The following is a 24829-nucleotide window of genomic DNA, read 5'->3' as shown; positions in this document are numbered from 1 at the left end:
TGTACGTAGCACATCACACATCCACACATCACATGTAAGGATAAATTGATCCAATCAATTAATTATCTGTAAAGCCCATTTGAAGCCCATTTTAAAACCATAATATTAACCATTAATATTATCTAGGTATATGGGCCGAATTAGGGTTGATGGGTTCGGCCCATATAGCTTTATCCGCAGAGTGGGCTTTTAGTAGTTTTAACCATTTAAAACTGGGCTTTTATAGGTTGGGCCGAATTAACCATTTAATTAAATATCAATCCTCAGGCCCATTAGAGGGAAAATCAGGGTTGACTTTCAGCCTTGATCGAACCCTAGATTTGGTCCAAACAATTTGAACCAATCTTGGTTTGAATGGGTCTAGGGTTTGATCTTCAATTAAATCTTTAATTCAAGAAAATAATATGAAATTAAATTCTGATAAAAGAACAATCAAGAATCAGTCTATCAGGGCCGTTCGCACAATCCTTCCTGCAAAACAGAGGTTAGATAACAGGTTGCAGTTTCACAAACTGCAAATCGCAGATAGCGATTCTCCCATCTGCGAAATCTCCTCCTATGCGAGTTCTCCTTTTTTGCGCTGCCATCTTCGATTCAAAATAAAATAAAAATAAAAATCCTAATTTCTATTAATAATTACATCAGATCGAATACCTATACATTCAGTCTAAAAAATAAAAAAAAAATTATTTTACAGACCAAATGTAATAAAGTAATCCAAAAACTGCAAAAACGCAAGTTTCCTGCGCAAATCAAGATTTCGATCTCCTCTTGTACGAACAACCCATAAATCAAGAAAATCATAAAGAACAATTCTAAACAATAATCAGATTTATATAAAAATTAATTTCAAATTATTCGCCCATAATTTTGGGAACTAATTTCCCAAAACCCATATCTGCGCAAATTGGGTAGAACGCCTTCTGCCCATTTGCGTAGGTTCAGATCTGAAACAAATTGGTTCAAGATTTGAACCATGACTCTGATACCACTGAAGGGATGAGAGATCCATCGTATGAACGCCCAAATCTTGCGGAATAAAGGGGCGAATTTCAAAATTTTTCTCTCCCTTTCATCTGGGAATCACATTCCCTATTTAGAAAATCATATTTTCAAGGATCAATCTTGAACCATAAACTGAACCAGATCTTAACCAAAAGGAGTAGGAGAGGATTATACCTGATACGAAGAAATAGTATCTCCCAACGAAGGTGTTTACGCCCAAGGAAGGATCCAAAGACTGCTCCCACTGAAGATGGCGTAGTGCAGGATGGAGCAGAATCAGCAGTATTCTTCTCTAAGAATTCTGTCATTCGCAAGAAACAGAAGGATGGCACGTGAGCACAGCTTCCTATCAATTCTTTCTCAAAGAACTGATGTCAAGATCGAATCTTGACTTCTCCTACAACTGGAGATCGAACTGGATGTCTGGCGGCTGCAGGATGGAGGCGGCAAGAAAGATCTTTGCAGGGATTGCAGAAATCTTTCTTCTGTAATTTCAGCTCTAAAAAGGATCTGATTATCTGATGCTTCTAAAGGCTGCTGCCCCCTCCTTTTTTTTGTAAACCCAAAGGATCAGCTCCTTAATCCAATTAGGAGCTGCTTATCCAAATCACATTTGGATCAGACCTCTCTTTAGGTGATAAGGATAAACCCTTATCTTATCTGTAGATTAGATCAGTCTTCTCATAATCTCGTTAGGAGGTTTCTAGATATGAATCATATTCAGATCTGGACTCTCTGAGTGGATAGGGTTAAGGCCCTATCCTATCTGCTGATCCATCTCTTATTTCGCCCATATTTAACTTATTAAATATGTCCAGTTCGAAATGGGCTTTAGGCCCATTAAGCTTATGTGCTCACTTAACCTTCCTAACTGCTACCCTGTTGGGCTTCCTTGTATGGCGTAGGACCCAAGCATTGATCTACACATCAGCCACATGGGTTCAGCCCAACCTTTGTCACAAGGCCAGGCCGAATACACTGCTATGGACAGTGCACCCCCTGAAACCCATCAAATGGGCTCTATGGGCCCAACACTTACCCTAAGTGGTCCCTGGGCCAAGCCACCTTGTAACACCCAGGGACTGTGGGTAGATGCAAGATTAGCCCATCAGGCATTATCCTCAATGGTCTTACACTTAACCTCTCAACCCATAATGATCATACACTACCCGACAAGAGAGAACCTCTCCCTCGGCTGCAAGGAACAGTGTTGCACTCTCTTCTTATATGGATCCTGGGAATTAAAACCTTTTGCAAACATTTTAGAAACCATAATATATATACTTTTATATCTCATATAAAATATACTTTGCAAAACAAATCTCAACGATTGAAATCGGCTGCCGATAGTCTTGGTTTCCATCAGTGAGAGTGCATCCCCGATCATTACCTTTGTCCGACAAAGGGGCTGATCCTGTTACTATGATCACCCACTCAGATGAATTCTCAGACTGTCCCAACATACCCAGGTTTTGACCCCCGCTAAGGATCTCACTGATTGGTACATCAAAGATAGCCCAATCCGACACCTAGTGCAGTATCATAATCGAGTCTAGGGGTCGGGTGTAACTTTCTAGTTTTTCCCATTAATCTCCAAGGTCCAGGGCAACACTGGAAATCTGGTCCAATTCAAAGATTCAATTAATCCTACACTGTATGCGCCTAGGGCCTCACCCTGGCAGCTGAGACAGGCCACCCCAACCGACTTGGTGGCACAACAGTGTCGGCCTTATCAGGATAGGTCTCCCTAGACCGACCCACTGGCTGTGAACATTCTAAACTAACACGAGTCTCATTAGGTGTCCAGTTTAAGGGTATTTCACAGAAACATACCAAGGGAACATGAATCAAATATGCACTTTTATTTATTTACAATAAACTCATAAAGTACATCATTCTGATTGAAGCTAAGGGCATACAAAACTGTCTAACAATTTTTGCCCATCAATCTCCAAGGTCCAGGGCAATACTGGAATTTTGGTCCGGTTCAAAGATTCAAGTAATCCTACACTGCATGTGCCTTGGGTCTCACCCTAGCGGCTAAGACAAGCCACCCCAATATTTGGCAGCACACCAGTGTCAGCCTTGGCAGGATAAATCTCCCTAGACTTACCCAACGGCTGTGAACATTCTAAACTAACACGAGTCTCATTAAGTGTCTACTTTAAGGGTCTTACACAGAAACATACCACACAACATGAATCAAACATGCACTTTATTCATTTACACTAAATGTCAGAAGTACATCAAAACTGATTGGAGCTAAGGGCATACAAAACTGTCTAACAAGATCCTCCTGTCGGCGTAATCCATGCGATATCTGGAGGGATCGCCGCGGGAGGAGAGAGCAGCTTGGGGCAAAAGAAGTATGCACGACAATTCGAGATTGACAATTGATGACGACCCCCGGGGAGTCCAAACCCCTCACAATGATGCTTTGGTGATCATAGCCAAGGTTTCCAACGTCGAAGTGCGGCAAATCCTAGTTGACACAGGGAGCTTCGTCGACGTCCTCTTTGAAGAAGCGTTTGAAAAGCTCGACATCAACAAAGACCGTCTCACCCTATCAACACTCCCCTGATGGGCTTCTCCGGGGAGTCCTCGGTAGGCCGATGCTAAACACTCTGCAAGCCTCGGTTTCCACATTCCACCTCGCCATGAAGTTTCCAACCCAATACGGTATAGGGGTGGCACGTGGAGACCAAAGGATTGTGCAGCAATGCTACCTCCTTTCCTACCGTGGACCATGCCTTGCCGCAGTACGCTAAAGGCTGAAGCCTATGACCTGCGGGATGAGGTGAAGACGCAGTGCAGCTAACCTATCGAAGACCTCATCCAGGTGCCAATCATATGGAATGCCGAACCATGCTAGATGGTTGGGTGAAATTTCAAAAAATTTCTTTTCTCCCTTCTAGGAATCATATTCATAGTTTTAGAAAAACTGCATTTTTCAAGGATCATTCTTGCACCAAACTGGACCAGATCTGAAACCAAAAGAAAGGGAGAGGAATACCTGATACGGAATCCACACGTGTAGTTCCCAAAGTAGGTGTTCACGCCCAAAGAGGGTACCAAAACCCGCTTCCTCTGAAGATGGCGCAACTTGAGATGAAGCAGGTTCAACAATGCAGCCCTTCAACAAGAACTACAATCCAACAGCTTGGATCGAGCAAGGGAGGTGGGCACGAGTTTGATATGATATTTTCTTGCAAAAATCAGAATCAGAACTGATCTCTATCAGTTAAAGAATGGAGGTCGAATTAGGGTTAGGGCGGCAAGAGCAATAGGAGAGAGAGAGAACTGAGAGAAGTGTAAGCTGGAGTAGTTTGCCCTCCCCTATTTATATGCCTTAAAGAGCTGATCTCCTAATCCAATTATATTTGGATTTGGACTCTTTAAGTGGATAAGAGTTATCCACTTATCTTATCTGCTGATCCAAACCCAAATCCATACCCATATTCACCCATGTCACATGACTTCTTAAGCTGTCATGTGACACCCCTAATTAATCTTGGGCCCTAGGCCCATTAAGTAAGTGGCTCATGTCCCCTATTAATTACTAGCTAACTTGGCTCTCTTTGAATGGTGTGGGACCCTAACAATGATTTTACAAAAGTCCATATGGGTTCAGCCCAGGTTCTGTAACAAAGCCTGGCCGAATTCACTATTGACACAGTGAACCCTTGAGTCCATCACTATGGTCTTTTAATGGGTCCAACATTTACACTAAATGGTCCTTGGGTCCAGCCATCCTATGAAGGCCCAAGGACAATGGACTTAAGTGAGATATAGCACATCAGGTGTAAAGTCCCTCAATGATCTTACACTTAACCTCTCAGCCCTTAATGATCAAATACTGCTCGACAAGAGAGGACCACTCCCTTGGCTGCAAGGTACAGTGTTGCACTCTCTGCTCGGATGGATCTTGGGAACTAAAACCTTTTGCAAACCTTTTTCTTAAAACATAATATATATTTTGCAAAACAAATATCAAACAAGTTTGAAGTCGACTGCCGGCAGTATTGGTTTCCATCAAAGAGAGTACAGTCCTGATCATCCACTTTGTCCGACAAAGGGGCTGATCCTGTCACTATGATCACCCACTCGAGTGAACTCTCAGACTGTCCCATTATACCTAGGTTTTGACCTCTAAAGGATCTCACTAATTGGCATATCAAAAATAGCCTAATCCGACACCTAGTGCAGTACCATAATCGAGTCTAGGGGTTATGTGTAACTTTCTAGTTTTGCCCACCAGTCTCCAAGGTCCAAGGCATAATTGGAAAATGGTCTGGGTTCAATGTTTCAAACAAACACACACTACATGTGCTTTGGGTCTCACCTTGGCAGTTGAGACAAGCTACCCCAACCAACTTGGCAGCATATTAGTATCAGCCTTGGCAAGATAAACTTCTCCAAGTCTATCCAACGGTTGAGAACATTCTAAACTAACACAAGTCTCATAAGTGTCCAGCTTAAAGGTAATTTCATAGAAACATACCATATATAACATGAATCAATTATGTACTTTTATTCATTTACAATAAATGTTTAATATACATCAGTCTAATTGGAGCTAAGGGCATACACTGTCTAATAGCTCCCACTTGCATTTAGGTCAAATCAAGTACAAGCCTCAATCCCATACTATCCATGTGTTTTTCAAACACTTTTTGTGCCAGTGGCTTAGTCAATGGGACTGCCACATTATCCACTAATTCTACCTTCTGAATCTGGATGTCCCTCCTACCAACACTCTCCTGTAAATCCAGTATTGTCACACAATAGTGGAATGGGTGATATGGTAGGATCCATGGTGAACAACTTCATCCATTAGGCAGCCTTACTTACGGAAATGTGCTTGGCCTAGGTCGTGGACTATTTTTCTTGCTACATAGGACCCCATCATAAAGATGTAACCAGATGTAGACCTTCTATCATCTGGGTCTGACTGGAAGTTGGCATTAGTATACTCAATGATTTGTAATGAACTACCACCGAAGACTAGACAAAACTCTTTTGTCCTCTGAAGGTATTTGAGTATGTACTTTACACCAGTCCAATGCTCCTATCCTGGGTTTGACTGGTATCTACTTTCTACACTCACAGCCTGAGCAATGTCTGGCCGAGTGCACAACATGGCATACATGATGCTCCCTACGACAAAAGCATAGGGAACCTCTCTCATGCCCTCAATCTCCTCGGAAGTCTTAGGAGAGATACCCTTAGAGAGAGTGACTCCATGCTTGAAAGGGACAAATACCTTCTTGCAGTTCTCCATGTTGTATCTATTGACAATCTTATCAATATAAGTAGATTGGGATAATCCTATTATCCTTTTCGATCTATCTTTTTAGAGTCGAAGTCCCAAGATATAGGAGGCTTCTCCAAGAACTTTCATAGAGAATTATTGCGAAAGTCATATCTTCACCGTAGTCAACATTTCTACATCATTCCTAATGAGAAAAATGTCACCTACATACAGAACCAGGAATGTAACTTTATCTCCCATTGATTTCCTATAAACACAGGGCTCATCTGGATTTTGCTCAAAGTCAAACTATTTGATGGTAGAGTAAAATCGGATGTTCCAACTTCTTGAAGCTTGCTTAAGTCCATAAATGGATCAGTTAAGTTTACACACCATGTGTTCCTGGCTAGTAGTAATAAAGCCTTGCGGTTGCTGCATATAGATATCCTCAGTAAGAACTCCATTTAGGAACGCGATTTTGACATCCATATGCCAAATCTCATAGTCAAAGTGTGTTGTTACAGCTAGTAAGATCTGTATGGGTTTAAACATGGCCACTGGCGAAAAGGTTACCTCATAATTGATTCCCTCTTTCTGAGTGTACCCTTTCGCTACAAGGTGAGCTTTGAAGGTCTCAACCTTCTCATCGAGGCCCTTCTTCCTCTTGTAGATCCATTTGCAACCAATTTCTTTCACCTCAGGGGTGGGTCTACGAGAGTCCAGACTCCATTAGTTTCCGTTGAGTTTATCTCAGCTCTCATGGCATCTACCCACTTCAAGGAATCTATGTCCAACATAGCTTTCATATAAGTCAGGGGATCTTCCTTACTAATCGTGTCTTCGATCAAGTAACTTTCTTGATCAATGCCGTAATAAACTGGAGGTCTAGAAACCCGAGTAGATCTTTTAAGTTGGGTCTTATTTGTAGGACATCTCCCACTGCTTCTGGGCTCTCCTCATCAAGAACAATTTCTTGACGATGATTGTCTAGAATGTAATCTTCTTCCAAGAAGTAGGCATTTCGACTATAAAACACCTTTTCTTCTCTTGGGTCATAGAATAGGTATCCTAAAGAGCTTTTGGGGTAGCTTACAAATAGGCGACGACTGGTTTTGGATTCCAATTTGTCAGCACTTGTTCTTTTAACATGTGTCGAACAACCCCAAATCTTCAATTGTCTTACACTTAGTTTCTTACCGGCCCAGATCTCATAGGGAGTCTTAGGAACGGATTTGGTCGGAACCTGGTTCAGCACGTATATCACAGTCTCCAATGCATACCCCCAAAAGGATATAGGTAATTCTGAGTGAACGAGATGTGATTGGACCATATCTAATAGAGTTCGGTTTCTCCTCTCCGACACACCATTTAATTGTGGTGTAGCAGGAGGAGCCAATTGTGATACAATCCCATTATCCTTTAAGTAGTTCCTAAATTTTTCGGAGAGATAATCGCCTCCTCGATTTGATTGAAGGGCCTTGATCTGTTGTCTCGCCCAAAATTATTACCCTTGACTAAGCGGTCGTTGAAGTGTAGCTTTAGGTGTCAAATCCACAGAGAAGTGATGAGAATAAAAATTATCATATTTTTATCCCTAAATGTTCAGTCTTTTATACTTAATTAGTACCTAAGTGGACTCACTATTCTTGTATTTCGATTTAGGGAACGGAAGAAGGCGTTAGGGGAAAAACAAGGCTAATTGGGTAATTTTACACAGTTTCAGCACCGCAAGATAATTTGGGCATAACTCTCTCATCCGGACTCCGATTGAGAAGATTCAAGATGCATTGGAAAGATAAGGGAAAAGTATACAACTTTTATGTTTTGAGTTTTGATAGATTCGGAATTCATCGTGGTCAAAATTGGGCCCAAAGTCTAAGCAATTTTATAGAGAAGCACAGTTCGCAGCTGAAGCCCAATTCACAGAGAAGCCTTGTAGCAGCCCAATTGGTTAAAGAAGCCCAATACAAATGCAAGAATAAGAAACATCAAAGAGTCCTACCAGATTCAATTTCCTGTTGTATTTCTAGAAAGATAAAAGAGATTAGGATTATCAGTTAAGAGATAAGGATAGACTATATCTAATCTAAGCATTATCTGTTAGAGAACTGATCTCCCAAAGGAGAAAGAACTCCTTAGAGGAGCAGGAGACCGCTCCCTCCTAAAGCTAAAAAAAGGGGGGTGGACTAGCACCAAGACCATCAAAATCCTCTAAGAGAGCTTCAGCCTTCAGAGAGAGACATCAGCAACCAGGGAGGAAGAAGCAGAGTTCACCCCCCTCTCATCTGGAAGCTGTGATTTCATCATGGAGTGTCTGTAAGTTTTTATTTCTTGTTGAAGGGTTAGGGAAGCTTTGATTCTTTAAACATTGTGAGATCTAATTGATTCTTATGTTAGTTCATTGTTTATGCGTATTCATATATTTTCTGCGATTAACTGTGAGGATTATTTTTGTTGATTAAGCAAGAAGGGCCCCTTGCTCATTCAATACAAATAATCTATGGCCAATTGAACCTCCAGTTTCGTATATGATTGGTAGGTTCAATCATGGTGGCAACTAACAGAAATTGATTGCAAAAAAGCTTTCGATCTATGTTTGGAAAATGTATGATCTGGTTTAAACGGTCCGAGCTTGTGAGATCACTGACCATAATTGGGTCTCTCCCCTCTTAATGCTATTAATAGATTAAATCCTAAGAGCTTGTTTAGGACTGTCTATTAATAAGAGAAGCAATCAAAGGGCTTGTTTTGATTGTCGAATAATATGATTAGAGGCTGGCTGTTAGAGCTTGTTAATGGCTATAACCAATTTATTCGTAAACATATGAATCTATCTTTGCATCGATGATCAATGATAAGAATCAAAACTGAACTTGTCCCTTCAACTAGAAGCTACCTCCCATCGATTTGATCTCTTGCTTTCTGTTATTTCCTATTATTTTCTTTATTTCATCTTATTTTCCTTATCTGCACAACCCCCTACTTCGATTACTTAGAAATAAATCCACCCAATCCCTATGGAGACAACCTTGCTCATCACTATCTACAAATTATTTAATTGGAGCAAGACTATTTATCTTTGGTTGGATTCGACACCCACCAAGAAGCTGATTAAACCAACAAAAGGAGTTATCAGTAAGAGTAAATAACCTAAAAAAATGGTTTTCTAAAATAAGAATAAGAGTATTCAAATAAAAGTAACAATGATTAAAGGATAAAAAGTAGTGTTGCAATGAACCAGGCTTTAAGATTCACTTGATCGATTTGTTCAACTGTACTCGACTTTGATTCCTATTTATTACTCAATTGCAAGTTTCACATCCCAAACAAACAATCAAAAAATATAACTTTAAAGTCCAACGACAAGAATAAAAGTTTTTGTTCTGAGAAAATTAATTTCAATGAAGAACAAAATGATCTATTCGTACAAACTATCCAAGAACGACAATATATCAAACTGACAATATTGCAGTAAAAGATCAACCCATAAAATAAATCTACACAATCAATTATTTTCTAACAAATTGCACATAAAAAGAGCATGACTAATCTTATATGGAAATTGAAGAATATAACTTCTGGGTTTATCAAATATAAAAATAATAGAACAAATATCTCAAGAACAGAATTAAACATTGAAATCTCTCAAGGAATCAAAGTAAAATAACAAGTAAAACTCATCGATCAAGATCCTCCCTAGCCTTGTTGAAGGTTTAGCGCTTGGACATCATTCTCCCCTCTTCTCTTCATGAAAGGCTGAGAAAATAATGCCAAAAGAACCTCTTGAAGTCGTCCCCCTTTTAGGTAAGATTTATCCTTTTTATTGTGCTACCAGGCTCTTCAATCTGCTCAGCCCGGATCCGCGTCTTATCCCCAAATTTTCGCATATATAGATTTTGATTTGGAGAAAGTTATCAACAGATGAATTGTAGCCCTCTCTCTTAGCTGCCCATATCCTCAAGAATCATCGAATTTTGACATCGGTAGTGAAAGATATGGCCAAAATACCGGACCCTATTCAGAGTAAAATGGGAAACGAATCAGCACTCATACTTGGGTCACGAAACTTGGGCTTGTGTTTCTTGGACCTATGTTTGGGCTTTCCTCCATCCAATTATTAATTTTTTCATCTTAAAAATTGCACAAATAATAAAAATATTATGGAAAAATATTACTTTTATGCTCTTTATTTTACAAATGTCAATTGTTGAGCACACTTTAGATATATATTTTCATGCTTTCATCACAACCCCCAACCAACTTATTGCTAGTCCCTAGCAATTTAAGTGCAAATAAAAAGACAAAGCATGATGATTAGCTTAAATAGAAATCCAGCAAAACCACCTAGGCATTTCAAACAAAAAGGTCGAAAGAGATCACAAATGCTATCAATATTACTTCAATTATAACTTCCAAAAGTGAATGTGTGTGAATTAAGCAAAACCTCCATACCACAAACCACAACACATATAGCCTTGAGAATTAATCAAAGTAAAAGCTTCAACTCCATATCCTCATGGGTAAACTGCTTTAAGGCAAAGGGTTTCTCTCATGGAGTTGGAAATTAGATTATCACTCAAAGAAAAAGGCCAAATTTGGAAACAAACAAACAAACGAACATTGATCAGAAGATAGGGAAATTAGCTGTTTATAACTCTACCATTCTTACCACAAACCAGCTTTAGGATTTCAATCAGTCAATATGAGAGCAATACAAATAGAAATCAAACCTAGTGAGAAAGACTATTCCCCAAGAAAAGAAGTTTGTCTTCTGAATTGGTGGAAGACTTTATTGTACTGAGTCTTCTTCTTCAACTTTTGTTAAAAGAACGAGTGCAGACAAGTTATAATCCAAGACCAGCCGTTGCCTATTTGTAGGCTACCCAAAAGGCTCTGTGGGTTACCTATTCTATGACCCAAGTGAACAGAAGGTGTTCTGCAGCTGAAATGCACAATTCTTGGAAACCGATTACATCTTGGACACCCATCGTCAGGAAGTAGTTCTTGATGAGGATAGCTCAGGAGCAGTGGGAGATGTCCCACAAGTTCCAGGTAGTGACCAACCTAGAAAATCCACTCGGGTATCCAGGCCACCAGTCCGTTATGGTTATGACCAGGATAGTTACCTGGTGGAAACCTTGACTAGTGAAGAGGATCCCGTGACTTACGCGGAAGCTATGTTGGTCATAGATTTCCAGAAGTGGGTGGAGGCCATGAGACCTGAGATGGACTCAATGGAGACCAATGGAGTCTGGACTCTAGTAGATCCGCCCTCTGAGGTAAAAGCAATTGGTTGCAAATGGATTTACAAGAGGAAGAAGGGCCCCGATGGTAGGGTTGAGACCTTCAAAGCTTGTCTGGTGGCGAAAGGGTGCACTCAGAAAGAGGGCATCGATTATGAGGAAACCTTTTCACCTGTGGCCATGCTTAAATCCATTAGGATCCTGCTAGCTGTAGCAGCATACCATGATTATGAGATTTGGCAAATGGATGTCAAAACTGCATTCCAAAATGGAGATCTTACTGAAGATATCTATATGCAGTAGCCGCAAGGCTTCATTGCTGCTGGTCAAGAAAACATGGTATGTAAACTTAAGAAATCCATTTATGGACTTAAGTAAGGTTCTAGAAGTTGGAACATCCATTTTGACTCTGCTGTCAAATCATTTGACTTCAAGCAGAATCCAGATGAGCCCTGTGTTTACAGGAAGTCCAGTGGGGATAAGGTTACTTTCTTGGTTCTGTATGTAGATGACATTCTACTCATTGGGAACGATGTAGGAATGTTAACTATGGTGAAAGTATGGCTTTCACAGCAATTCTCCATGAAAGATCTTGGAGAATCCTCCTATATACTGGGTCTTCGACTCTATAGAGATAGATCGAAGCGGATAATAGGATTATCCCAATCTGCTTACATTGACAAAATAGTCAAAAGATACAGCATGGAGAACTCCAAGAAAGGAAATGTTCATTTCAGGCACGGAGTCACTCTCTCCAAGAAGATGTCTCCCAATACCTCTGAGGAGATTGAGGGCATGAAGGACGTTCCCTATGCCTCTGCCGTAGGGAGCATCATGTATGCCATGCTGTGCACTCGGCCCGACATTGCTCAGGTAGTGAGTGTGGTAAGCAGATTTCAGGCCAACCCATGGTAGGAGCACTGGACTGCTATGAAAAACATACTTAAGTACCTTCGAAGGACAAAAGAGTTTTGTTTGGTATTCGATGGTAGCTCACTATAGATCCAAGGGTATACTGATGCCAATTTCGAGTCGGATCCAGATAATAGAAAGTCTACATCTGTATCGTGTATTGTTTTCTAAATGTCAGCAAACAGGGGTCCTAAGTAGAAAATTAATAGTCCACAACTCAAGCCGAACACATTGCCGTTAGTGACGCTGCCTTATGAATGAAGGTGTTCATTCTGGAATTTGGAATTCCACACATCACCCATTCCACTGTTGTGTAACAACACTGGATCTACGGGAGATTATTGATTAAGAGGTAGCATCAGCGGAGAATGTGGCAGACCCATGGACTAAGCCACTGACACAGAAAGTGTTTCAGAAACACGTGGAAAGCATGGGACTCCGGCTTGTACCAGAATGGACCTAAGTGCAAGTAGGAGCTGTTAGACAGTTTTTGTATGCCCTTAGCTTCAATCAGAATGATGTACATTATGAGTTTATTGTAAATGAATAAAGTACATATTTGATTCATGTTCCTTTGGTATGTTTCTGTGTAATACCCTTAAACTGGACACTTAATGAGACTCATGTTAGTTTAGAATGTTCACAGTCAGTGGGTCGGTCTGGGGAGACCTATACTGATAAGACTGACACTGATGTGCCACCAAGGGAGATATTTTTTTTTTTGAAATTCGCCCACCTTATTCCACAAGGTTTGGGCGTCCATACGATGGATCTCTCACCCCTTCAATATGTTGGATCACATTGAGGAGAGGGAAGTTAATATGGACTTCCTGGCTCTCCTCGTTGTGGGTCTCTTTATTCTTTCACACCGGCCCGGCTGTGAGTGCAGTTGGAAAGGTGACTATAGGTTGGTTCACTATGGGCTCTTCTTCTAAAGTTTCATTTCCTTCTTCTTCTCCCCCCAACTTAGGGTCTTCCTTTTCATTAACTCTCTCACACGGGTCCTCTAAGATTCTCCCACTCCTTAAAGTTGTAACAACTTTAGTATTTTTGAATTGGGGATTTTTAGGAGGTGGTTGAATTTGTTGTGGAGGAAAACCCAGTGGCTGATTTTTAGGATTCGCAACCGGTTGACTTGGTAGTTGCCCTACTTCTCTCCTCTTCTTGGCTTCGGCTAGCTGTCCTATTCGGCTCTCTAATCTATCGATGGATTGCTGCTGATTTAGAATTAGCTACTAAAGTTGCATGAATTGATCATCTACTATACGGGTCTGAGGAGGTGGAGGGTAAGCCTGATATGGTTGGACTGATTGGTTAGTAGGGCACACCTGCTGGAATGAACTCTGTACTTGTGGCATTTGAAATTACTGGGCCATGGAGTTAGATGGATGGTATTGTTGTTGGAACTGCGTATAGGTTTGACATTGTTGAACCGGTTGAGTCTTAGGGTAATCTTTGTACTCCCAATGGGTTTGAGCTTCAGACCATTGAGAGTGCCTTTCTGGCAAGGGGGTTTCTTGTGCTTGGGTCCTATAAGTGAAGTTGGGTTGATTTTCCCACCCAGGGTTGTATGGGCTAAAGAATGGGTTAGCATGGTTGAAAAGATCTATTGGCCGCATGTACTTGGTTTGGAATGACTGGTTGACATGGGCCTGCCGCAGGGCACTGGCTAACATGATGGGTCGGGCTTGCACAGATGGAACATGATGGATAGACTGACAAGGTTGGGTATGGGCCACTTTGTTGATGATATCTTGGTCAATTTTGTGGGCCATCCCATTAATCTTGTCTAGTTGTCTAGACACATGGTTCCAATCTATTTGTGGCTAAGGTTGGAAATGGTTTCTCATTCCACACACTCCGACCATTGAATTCACTTTCTCTTATTTTGTTTTAACCCCCTTTTTCTTCTTCTTTTTTTTTTGAAATTTGAAATTTAAATTTTGATTTTTAATTTCAAATTTAGATTTTGAAATTTAAATTCTATAATTTAAACTCAAAGTTGAAAATTTTAAAAAATTTTATTTTCTCTCTTTTATTTTATTTTTTTTAATTTGAAATTTAAATTTTTGAAATTTAAATTCAAATTTAGATTTTAAAACTTAAATTCCTGAAATTTAAATTCAAATTTGAATATTTATTTATTTTTTTTAATTTTCTCATTTTTTATGAAATTTGAAATTTAAATTCAAATTCAGATTTTGAAATTTAAATTCCTGAAATTAATTTAAAAAAAAAATGCAAGCAAATCAACCACACGACCTAGGGTTGACCTAGGGTTTCCTAAACTTGTGGTTCAACCTTTGTGAGTCCTTTTAGGTTCACTTGGAATTACACCACTTCCTTTGGTTAGCCAGGTAAGAGGTGGGGATGTGGGAGGCTCCCCTTGCTCTCGCAAGGACCTAACTAAGTAACCACAAAACCCGCTTTGGCATAGCCATTTAACTTCTTTCCTTAGACACCAACTGCCAGTTATGGAAAGTAATTACAAGTTTTCCTAAAATTTAGCACACCTTTGAACCAAGTGTGAGGCTTCCCTAAATGATCTTTCTATTCAAAATTTAAATTATGGTTTAGGGTAAACTACACGTAACTACAATTAGTGCAACTAATTACAAGGCATGAACAAGTATTTCTAATATGCAATTCAGCAATATAACATAAAAGAATAAAACGAACTAAGCAAGAGAAACAATTAAAATGATAAAAAGAAAGAAATCCTAACACATTCACAACTAGTAGTGATAATTTAACAATTAAATAAACCTATATGATGCATGCTCTAGAATATGAAACACTAAATGTTGGAATGCAGAAATTATTTTTTTTCGATTTTTTTTCATTTTTAATTTTTTTTTGAAATTTGAAATTTGAAATTTAAATTTCAAACTTTGAAATTCAAATTCAAATTCAAATTCAGGTTTGAATTAAAATGAAAATTTAAATTCAAATTTGAAGTTTAAATTCAAATTAAAAAATTTAAACAATTTCCTCTTTAACAATTAATTATTCAATTAAAGTAGTAATAAAAAGGAAATTAAATAAGGCAACAAATAATTATAACAAGCAGAAAATAAAAGAACTAATTATGCTAAAAATATTTACAACTACCAAAATAAATTCTAACAAAAAAATTCCTATTCTAAAAATAAAATAAACAATAGAAAATTATGTAGCAATAAATAAAATAAAATAAAATAAACAATTTTTTTTTTCAAATAAAAGAAAATGACAAACCTAATAAAATAGAATTTCACACAAGAAATTAAATTGAAGAAAGAAAAATAGATCTAAAAACAAAACTGAAGAAAAATAATACTAAAAGAAAATAAATTGGATTTAGGGAAAAAATAATTAAAAAAACTGAAAATTACTATCCTACCAAAAAAAAGAGTTTGAAAATAAAAAAAAATAAAAATAAAATGGGACGATTACACCTAAAACGCAATCCAAATTCTCTTCTCTTCTCTTCCGTCCCGCAGTCTCGCAACGCTCCGGTACCCCACCTTTTGCTATTTTGTCCTGTAGAATCAAAGAGAAACAAGAATTAAATTAAGATAACGGATCAAGTAATAAAGAAAAAATAAAAAAATAATGAAACAGATCCAGATAAAGCAAATAAAAAATTTTCTCCATTGCTTCCCCGACAACGGTGCCAAAAACATGGTGTGTCCGGAAGCGTGTTGTTAACCAATTTGGAACACCAGTTTAAACATTTATAAATTTTTCTAGTTCTCAAGCAACTACTAACGCAGTAAAATGATGAGAACAGGTTGTATCCACAGGGAAGCGAGGGAAAAATTAATACGTACTCAAATCCGAACAATAGACACAAGAGGGAAGTGTAGAAATATAAAAATTAATTAATTAAACTAAAAAAAAAGATAGAATTCAAACATTGCAGAAATTAAAAATGCAGAAAAATATATAAATGAAGGAAACGAAATAAAAAATCTGTAATCCGATCAGAGGTAGCAGTCTTCGGATCTCTCCTTCAACCCTCGAACTTCTCGAGCTAGGACTTCCGTCTTACCTAGAAAAATTCCACATCTACAGCAAAGAAAACGAGGGTCAAATAGAATGAAAAGAAATTGTAGAAAGGAAATAACGAATCTGGAATTGAAAGAACCGAAATTAAATCTACGACTAATGGTCGGGATCCAAATCCAGAGGTGGTAGTAGTGGCTTTGGCGAATTGCAAGTAGGAACCCCTCCTCTTGCCTGGGTATCCTCCTCTTCCTCTACCCTTGAACTTCTCAAGATCAGCCTTCCGTTTTACCTAGGGGCAGAATTCAACCTTTTCTCAGGAGCCCTTGGGTCCTTTTTATAGAGAAGGGTGGACACAGTTGGGATTAGAGAGAAAGAAGGGGGCGGTAGCTGGGTTTTAGCAAAGATATGGGCACCCTAAGGTTTCTAATGGAGGGTTAGGATGATTCTAGGGTGATCCTAGGCCTGAGAAGAAAAGAAGAGGGTGCCCAATATTATGTAGGGCTGAGATTTGGGCACCCAGAAATGAATGGAGGAGATTGAGGTGCCTATGGTTGAAAGGTGGAGATTAAAAGAGGTGGGTGGCGCCCTAGAGTGGATGGTGAGGATTAGCAGTTAGGTGGCGCCTAGGGTTAGAATGCTAAAAAGAGAGTGCCCTAGAATGGATGGTGAAGATTAGAAGAGATGGAAGGTGAGGATTTAACAGTTAATTGCGGCTAGGGTTTGTTAAGAGTGAAAAGAATGGGTTAAAAGGTGCCTAGGAGGCGCCCTCCTACTTTCAGTTTTTCACAAAAACACCCCCTCTCTCAGTTGGACTTTACACTATCTTCCCAAAATTTGCATTTCAGCCATGAAAACTTCACAGTTTTCCCCAGAATTTGTACAAAGACCCTCAGAGGTCACAACAATGAATTTAACTAGGAAAATGGCATACTTTGACTATTCTAATGCCAAAAATACCCTTGAAATGATGCCCTTAAGGCATGAAAATGTAGAGTTATCAATCACTAATAATCACACGTGGGGTACCATACTTAGATAACACTTTTTCTTTTAAAAACTTAACAACAAGTTTAGTTATCATTAGTACGGTAGGGCACAACTTCAATCCATTTAGGCACATAGTCAACAACAAGAAAAATATAAAGATATCCAAAAGAAGGTGAAAATGGCTCCATGAAATCAATACCCAACAATAAAAAATCTCAATAACCAAGATGGGGTTAAGGGGCATCATGTGACGAGGAGTTAACGTGCCTAGCTTCTGGCACCTATCACAAGAACAACAAAAAGCTTTAGTATCCTTAAACAAAGTAGGCCAGTAAATACCACTTTGCAAAACCTTTGCAACAGTCTTCTTCATAGAAAAATGGCCACCACAAGCTTCAGAATGATAGAAATTATGGACACTATTAATCTTACCATTTGGAATGCAACGCCTCATGATTTGGTCAGGGCAATACTTATATAAATAAGGATCATCCCAATAAAAATTTCTTACCTCAACCAAGAACTTACACTTATCTTGTGCACTCCAGTTCGATGGAACTTCACCTAAAACCAAGTAGTTAACGATGTGAGCATATCGTGGCACTTGACTAACGGTGAAAAAATGCTTGTCGGGGAAGTCATCTCGAATGGGTGGGTCATCATCACTAGAGTTATTGAACTCTAGTCGAGACAAATGATCAGCCACTACATTTTTGACACCCTTCTTATCCTTGATTGTTAGATCAAATTCCTATAAAAGCAAAATCCACCCAATCAAGCGAGCCTTAGCATCCTTCTTAGAAAAAAGGTGCTTAAGAGCTGCGTGGTTAGTAAGCACAGTAATAGGTGAACCAATGAGATAAGCACAGAATTTATCTAAAGCAAAAACAACAGCTAGTAGCTCCTTTTTAGTTGTAGAATAATTCCTTTGAGCACTATTAAGAATTCTACTAGCATAATAAATAACAAAGGGCTTCCCCTCCCTTCATTGGCATAAAACAGCTCCCATTTCATAGTTACTAGCATCACACATAATCTCAAATTGAAGGTTCCAATCTGGTGACTGCATGGTCGGTGTAGTGATTAGCTTAGTGATGAGTGTTCTAAAAGCTTCTTCACACTCTACGGTCCAATCAAGCTCAACATCTTTGACTAGGAGGTTGCGTAATGGTCATGATATAGCAAAAAAAATTCTGTATGAACCTCTTGTAAAAACCAACATGGCCAAGAAAAGACCAGACTTCTCTTACCATTTTGGGTGTGGGTAATTTTGAGATCAACTCCATTTTGGCCTTGTCAACCTCTATTCCTCTTTCAGACACGATGTGTCCCAAAAGAATACCTAAAGTCACCATGAAATGGCATTTCTCCTAGTTAAGCACAAGTCCTTTTTCTTCACACCTAGTCAAAACCGTTTTGAAGTTAAGTAAGCATGAATCAAAAGAATCACCAAAAATAGTCAAATCATCCATAAAGACTTCCATGCATTTTTCAACCATATCAGAAAATACACTAAGCATGCAGCATTGAAAAGTATCTGGAGCATTACATAAACAAAATGGCATCCTACAGAAAGCATAAGTACCAAAAGGACATGTAAAAGTAGTCTTATTCTGATCTTCTAAAGCTATCTCAATCAGATAATAGAAAGGATGGCCAGCCACACGTTCTAAGATTTGGTCCATAAATGATAATGGAAAATGGTCTTTCCGGGTGGCTGTGTTTAATTTCTTATAGTCAATGCACATGCGCCACCCAGTTACTACCCTAGTAGGAACAAGAACTCCTTCCTCATTTTCAATTACTGTGACCCCTAATTTCTTTGGCACGACCTGTGTAGGACTAACCCATTTATTGTCAGATATAGGGTATATGATTCTTGCATCTAACAATTTTAAGACCTCCTTTTTAACAACTTCTTTCATTATTGGGTTCACTCTTCTTTGGGGGTCTCTACGTGGGATAGCTCATTCTTCTAAATGAATCCTATGGGTCCAACCTAGTGCAGATTTATGTTATCTTAATACATTTATCAATTTCTCATCCTGCTCAGCACTAAGTTTAGAAGATATTATAACAGGAAAGGTATCACCCGGTCCTAAAAATGCATGTTTCAATCCTTCAGGGAATGGGGATAACTCTACTTTTGGTGTCTCCATAAAAGATGGTTTCGACTGGTCTCTCTCACGCGGCAATTCCTCAAAGTGTGGTTGCCAAAAACTTCTTCTGCTTATCCTACATATCATTAGAAATAGAAGAAACATTAGAAACATCATTAACAGGATAAAACAAAAATTCAGAATTCAAATCAGAATCACAGAGGAGGTATTCTAAAGATTTAGAATTTTCCCTTTCATCTACTTCCTTTGCAATGAGAGAGTCTATCATGTAGGTATGATAGCACTCATCCTCAGGGCTGCTTCCCAAGATGAAAAATGATCACCTCAAGAGTCATATTCCTAAATGAAAGCTTCATCAAATCATTCCTACAATTAATAAGAGCATTGGCTGTAGCAAGGAATGGCCTTCCTAAAATAAGTGGAACCTTCGACTCACTATTAACTACAGATTGAGTATCTAGAACCAGAAAATCAATAGGATAATAGAATTTATCAATATGAAGCAAAATGTCTTGTACTATCCCCCTCGGTTTCCGAATAGAACGGTCAGCCAGCTGTAACACCACGGACGTGGGTTTTATCTCTCCAAGACCTAATTGCAAGTAAACTAAATAAGGCATTAAGTTTACACTTGCTCCTAAGTCGAAGAGAGCTTGGCCGAACTCTTATGTCCCAATATTGTAGGCAATTGTGGGGCACCCTGGATCTTTGTACTTCGGTGGTGTTCTCTACTCAATCACCGCACTTACCTATTCTGTTAAAAATGTAGTTTTCTTAACATAGTGTCTCCTTTTCATGGTGCATAGATCCTTGATCACCTTGGCATAAGTTGGTACCTGCTTAATCACATGCAACAAAGGTAAATTAATCTTAACTTCTTTCAAATGTTCCAAAATCTCACATTGGTTGTCTAAAACTTTTCCTCCAGATCTGGGAGCCTGGGAAAAAGGCACTTGGACTGTAACCTCCTTTTCAGGTTCTTTTGAGGGGGCATCTTTAGTTCTTTTCGAAGTGGTGACATTTGTGCGAGGTGGGCTCAGCAAAGGCCCATCTAAAACCTTACCACTACGAGTAGTGATGGCGTGGACCCCCTTGATGTTCTCTGGATCAGAGGTGGATTCCTGTACCATATGTGACCCCTTCGGATTGGTCTGCGACTGAGATGGAGTTTTGACTTTCTCTTGTATAATAAGAGCATTGGTAAGCTTAGTTATCTAAATCTTGATATCCTTGTTCTCTTCAACCACCTGCGCAAGAACAAATTCAAACTTTTGGTTAGTCTTATTATGTGCCTCCATAAATGCTTGAAGTGTTTCCTCTGAAGGATTCTTATTCGGTCAAGCATTGTATTGAGGTGCAGGATGAAATCTGGATGGTTGTGTTTCTACACTCCAATTATTGTTGGACGATGTGGGTTGGGTCTAATCAGCCTTCCAACTAAAATTGGGATGGTTCCTCCAACTAGGGTTATAGGTCTCTAAATAGGGTGAGAAAGGTTTGGCATTACACTGTTCTTCATAAACCTCTCTCATCTCACCATAGGTTGGGCAATCCTGAGCTAAGTGATCCAATCCTCCACAGACAAAACATGAAGTTTGAGTTTCTACCCTGGAAACCGTGTGGGTGACTTTATTATTCCTCATCTTTAAGGCCTCAAGTTCCCTAGTTACAGCTTCTAATTGGGCTTTGAGGTTGTCTTACTCCTTAAGATGGTAAATCCAGTTGGACGTGACCTATTAGTACTATCAGTAGCACTAGGTCCAGTCTACTTGTGGGCTTTCTCAACTAACTCATTCAGGTAATCAATGGCTTCTTTTGGATCCTTTTGCAAAAACTCTCCATTACACATCATCTCTATGAATTGACACTCCATGCTAGTTAAACCCTCATAAAAATAGATAACTAACCTCCAACTTTCATACCCATGGTGCAGACATAGGTTCCGTAGCTCTTTGAATCTCTCCCAGGCTTGGTATAAGGTTTCACTATCCTTTTGAGAAAAGGTTGAGATCTGTCTCTTAAGGTTGTTGGTCTTATGGTGCGGGAAGTACTTGTTAAAGAAAGCTTGGGTCATCTCCTCCCATGTACCTATGGATCTCAGTCTCAAAGAGTATAGCCAACTCTTAGATCTCTCTTTCAGGGAAAAAGGAAAAAATTTCAACCTAACAATGTCTGCAATATCAATTCAGTTATGGAAGGTGGCCACTACCTCTTCAAATTCCCTAATATGCACATATGGATTCTCATTGTCTAAACCATGGAAAATAGGCAAGAGTTGGATCATTCAAGGTTTGAACTCAAATTGTGGTGTATTCAGAGGGAACATGATGCATGATGGTGTGGCTATCCGGGTGGAGTGCAGGTAGTCTTATAAAGACCTAACAGGGTTTCCTTGTGTTGACTCATGGTTTCAGAATCAGAGGATAAACTAGATGAAGTAGATGCTACTTCTTCTTCAGGGAGTGGTGGTGGGTCTATTCATATCTGTCTAGCAAATCTCCCTCTTTTGTCCCATGGTCTATTCATACACCCTAAGCTTCGAGATTTTTTTTTTTAACTTACAAAAAGAAGAAAAGAAAAATGAGATCAAGAAAATAAAATGAAACTAAAGAAAATGAAACAAACAAAGGGAATAAAAGAGAAGTAAAGAATGTTCAAAGTTTAGTTGCTAGTTTGGCTTCCCCGACAACGGCGCCAAATTTGTGTCTCACCCAAAATTATTACCCTTGGCTAAGCAGTCATTGAAGCGTAGCTTTAGGTGTCGAATCCACAGAGAAGCTGATTAAACCAACAAAAGGAGTTACCGCTAAGAGTAAATAACCTAAAAAAATGGTTTTCTAAAATAAGAATAAGAATATTCGAATAAAAATAATAATGATTAAAGGATAAAAAGTAGTATTGCGATGAACATGGCTTCGAGATTCACTTGATCAATTTGTTCAACTGTTCTTGAGTTTGATTCCTATTTATTAATCAATTGTAAGTTTCGCATCCCAAACAAACAATCGGAAAATATAACTTTAAAAACCAACGACAAGAACAAAAGTATTTGTTCTAAGAAAATTAATTTCAATGAAGAACAAAATGATCTATTCTTACAAGCTATCCAAGAACGACAATATATCAAACTGACAATATTGCAGTAAAGGATCAACCCATAAAATAAATCTACCCAATCAATTATTTTCTAACAAGTTGTACATAAAAAGAGCATGACTAATCTTATATGGAAATTGAAGAATATAACTTTTGGGTTTATCAAATATAAAAATAATAAATGAAATATCTCAAGAACAAAATTAAACATTGAAATCTCTCAAGGAATCAAAGTAAAATAACAAGTAAAACTCATCGATCAAGATCCTCCCTAGCCTTGTTGAAGCTTTAGCCGTGCTTGGACGTCATTCTCCCCTCTTCTCTTCATGAAAAGCTGAGAAAATAATGCCAAAGGAACCTCTTGAAGTCATCCCCCTCTTCTCCCCTCTTCTCCAATGATCTGAGGGCACCATGGCAATGGTGTGCTTTCATCCATGTTGCACGCAGAGAGCCACATACGATTAAACATGGGCCAAGTACTTATGGCCCATGTGCGAATCACATTCAGCACATCACAAGCAATCACATAAACAAATTGATCCAATTAATTAATAACTTGTAAAGATTCTAATTAATTTAAGTTAACACACAATCAGCCCATTAAGCCCATGTATTATCAAATAATAACATCTAGGAATATGGACTAAGTTTAGCCCATATAGCAGTTATGCTGAAAGTTGGGTTGGTGTTGCTTTAACTTAGCAGAAATTAGTTCTTCCAAGGGAAGGCCAAATTGTATCATGTGATGGGCCATCAAACCCATGGCCCATAACCAAATTTAAGCCACTTAAAACGTGACAAATGGGGTTGAGAATAGACCCCATCGAACCATGGGTTCGGTTCAACCAGTTTGGACCAAACTGGGTAAATTCGGCCTAGGGTTTGGTGGCCAAAACATGTTACAATTTTCAAGATTTTGATTTGAAATTATTTACAGCCAAAATTGACATTCAATCACAGCAAGAAAACACATAACATAGGACTGCAAGTGTGATGGTCCGAATCTGATTCGGACAAATTGCAAACCAGCAAGAAAAGGGTTAATTGCAGATTGCAAATTTCTTTTATGCAAAATATCTTCTTCTCCTCCGCACACTCCAGCAAGTCTTCCTATGTAAAAAAAATAGAAAAACCTAGTTTTCTATTAATTACATGAGAATTAATCCTATACATTTTTTCTAAAAATAAAAAAAATTATTTACAAACCAAAATTTAATAAATAAAATTGTAAGGTGCGCAAATCTTGGCGCCAATAAAGAATTCAATCTCCACACACCAACAGCTCAAGAATTCAAGAAATAATGATAGAACAATTCTAAAATTATTGCAGAATAATAAAGAGTTAATTTCAGATCAAACGCCCAAAAAACTGAGAACCGAATTCTCAGAAAACTGCTAATTGCACAAATCGAGTAAAATCGTTCTGTCGATTTGGTTCTTGCTTCAGATTTGGTTTATTTTGGTTCAAGATTGAACTGACTCTGATACCACTGAAGGAAAGGGTGATCCATCATATGGATGGCTGAACCATGGTAGATGGCTGGGCGAAATTTCAAAAAATTTCTTTTCTCCCTTCCGGGATTCATATTCCTAGCTTTAGAAAAACTGCATTTTTGAAGGATCGTTCTTGCACTAAACCGAACCAGATCTAAAACAAAAAGAAATGGAGAGGAATACCTGATACGGAATCCACACATGTAGTTCCTAAAGTAGGTGTTCACGCCCAAAGAGGGTAACAAAATCCGCTTCCACTGAAGATGGCATAGCTTGAGATGAAGCAGGTTCAGCAATGCAGTCCTTCAGCAAGAATTGCAATCCAATAGCTTGGATCGAGCAAGGGAGGTGAGCATGAGTTTGATATGATATTTTCTTGCAAAAATCAGAATCAGAACTGATCTCTATCAGTTTAGGAATGGAGGTCGAATTAGGGTTAGGGTGGCAAAAGTAGAAGGAAAGAGAGAGGACTGAGAGCAGTGTAAGGTAGAGCAGTTCGCCCTCCCCTATTTATAAGCCTTAAAGATCTGATCTCCTAATCCAAATCTTTATTTGGATTTGGACTCTTTAAGTGGATAAGAGTTATCCTCTTATCTTATTTGTTGATCCAAACCCGGATCCATACCCATATTTGCCCATGTCACATGATTGTTTAAGCTGTCATGAAACACCCCTGATTAATCTAATTAATCTTGGACCCTAGGCCCATTAAGTAAGTGGCTCACGTCCCT

At 38.8% G+C, this 24829-nt stretch overlaps 1 non-coding gene across 1 annotated transcript; it reads left to right on the top strand.

Annotated features, from left to right (window-relative positions):
* The first annotated feature begins 21427 nt into the window (after positions 1-21427).
* On the top strand, positions 21428-21534 carry LOC148791860 (small nucleolar RNA R71). The gene has a single exon (XR_016076838.1). It is a non-coding gene; the product is annotated as a small nucleolar RNA R71 (small nucleolar RNA).
* Positions 21535-24829: the final 3295 nt, after the last annotated feature.

The sequence above is a fragment of the Nelumbo nucifera genome, chromosome 5 (genome assembly GCF_055504915.1).
Source record: "Nelumbo nucifera cultivar China Antique chromosome 5, China Antique-T2T, whole genome shotgun sequence".
In the NCBI taxonomy this organism is placed as follows: Eukaryota; Viridiplantae; Streptophyta; class Magnoliopsida; order Proteales; family Nelumbonaceae; genus Nelumbo; species Nelumbo nucifera.
The sequence above is the reverse complement of the archived record's forward strand: the minus strand, read 5'-3'. Positions and strand labels throughout refer to the sequence as shown.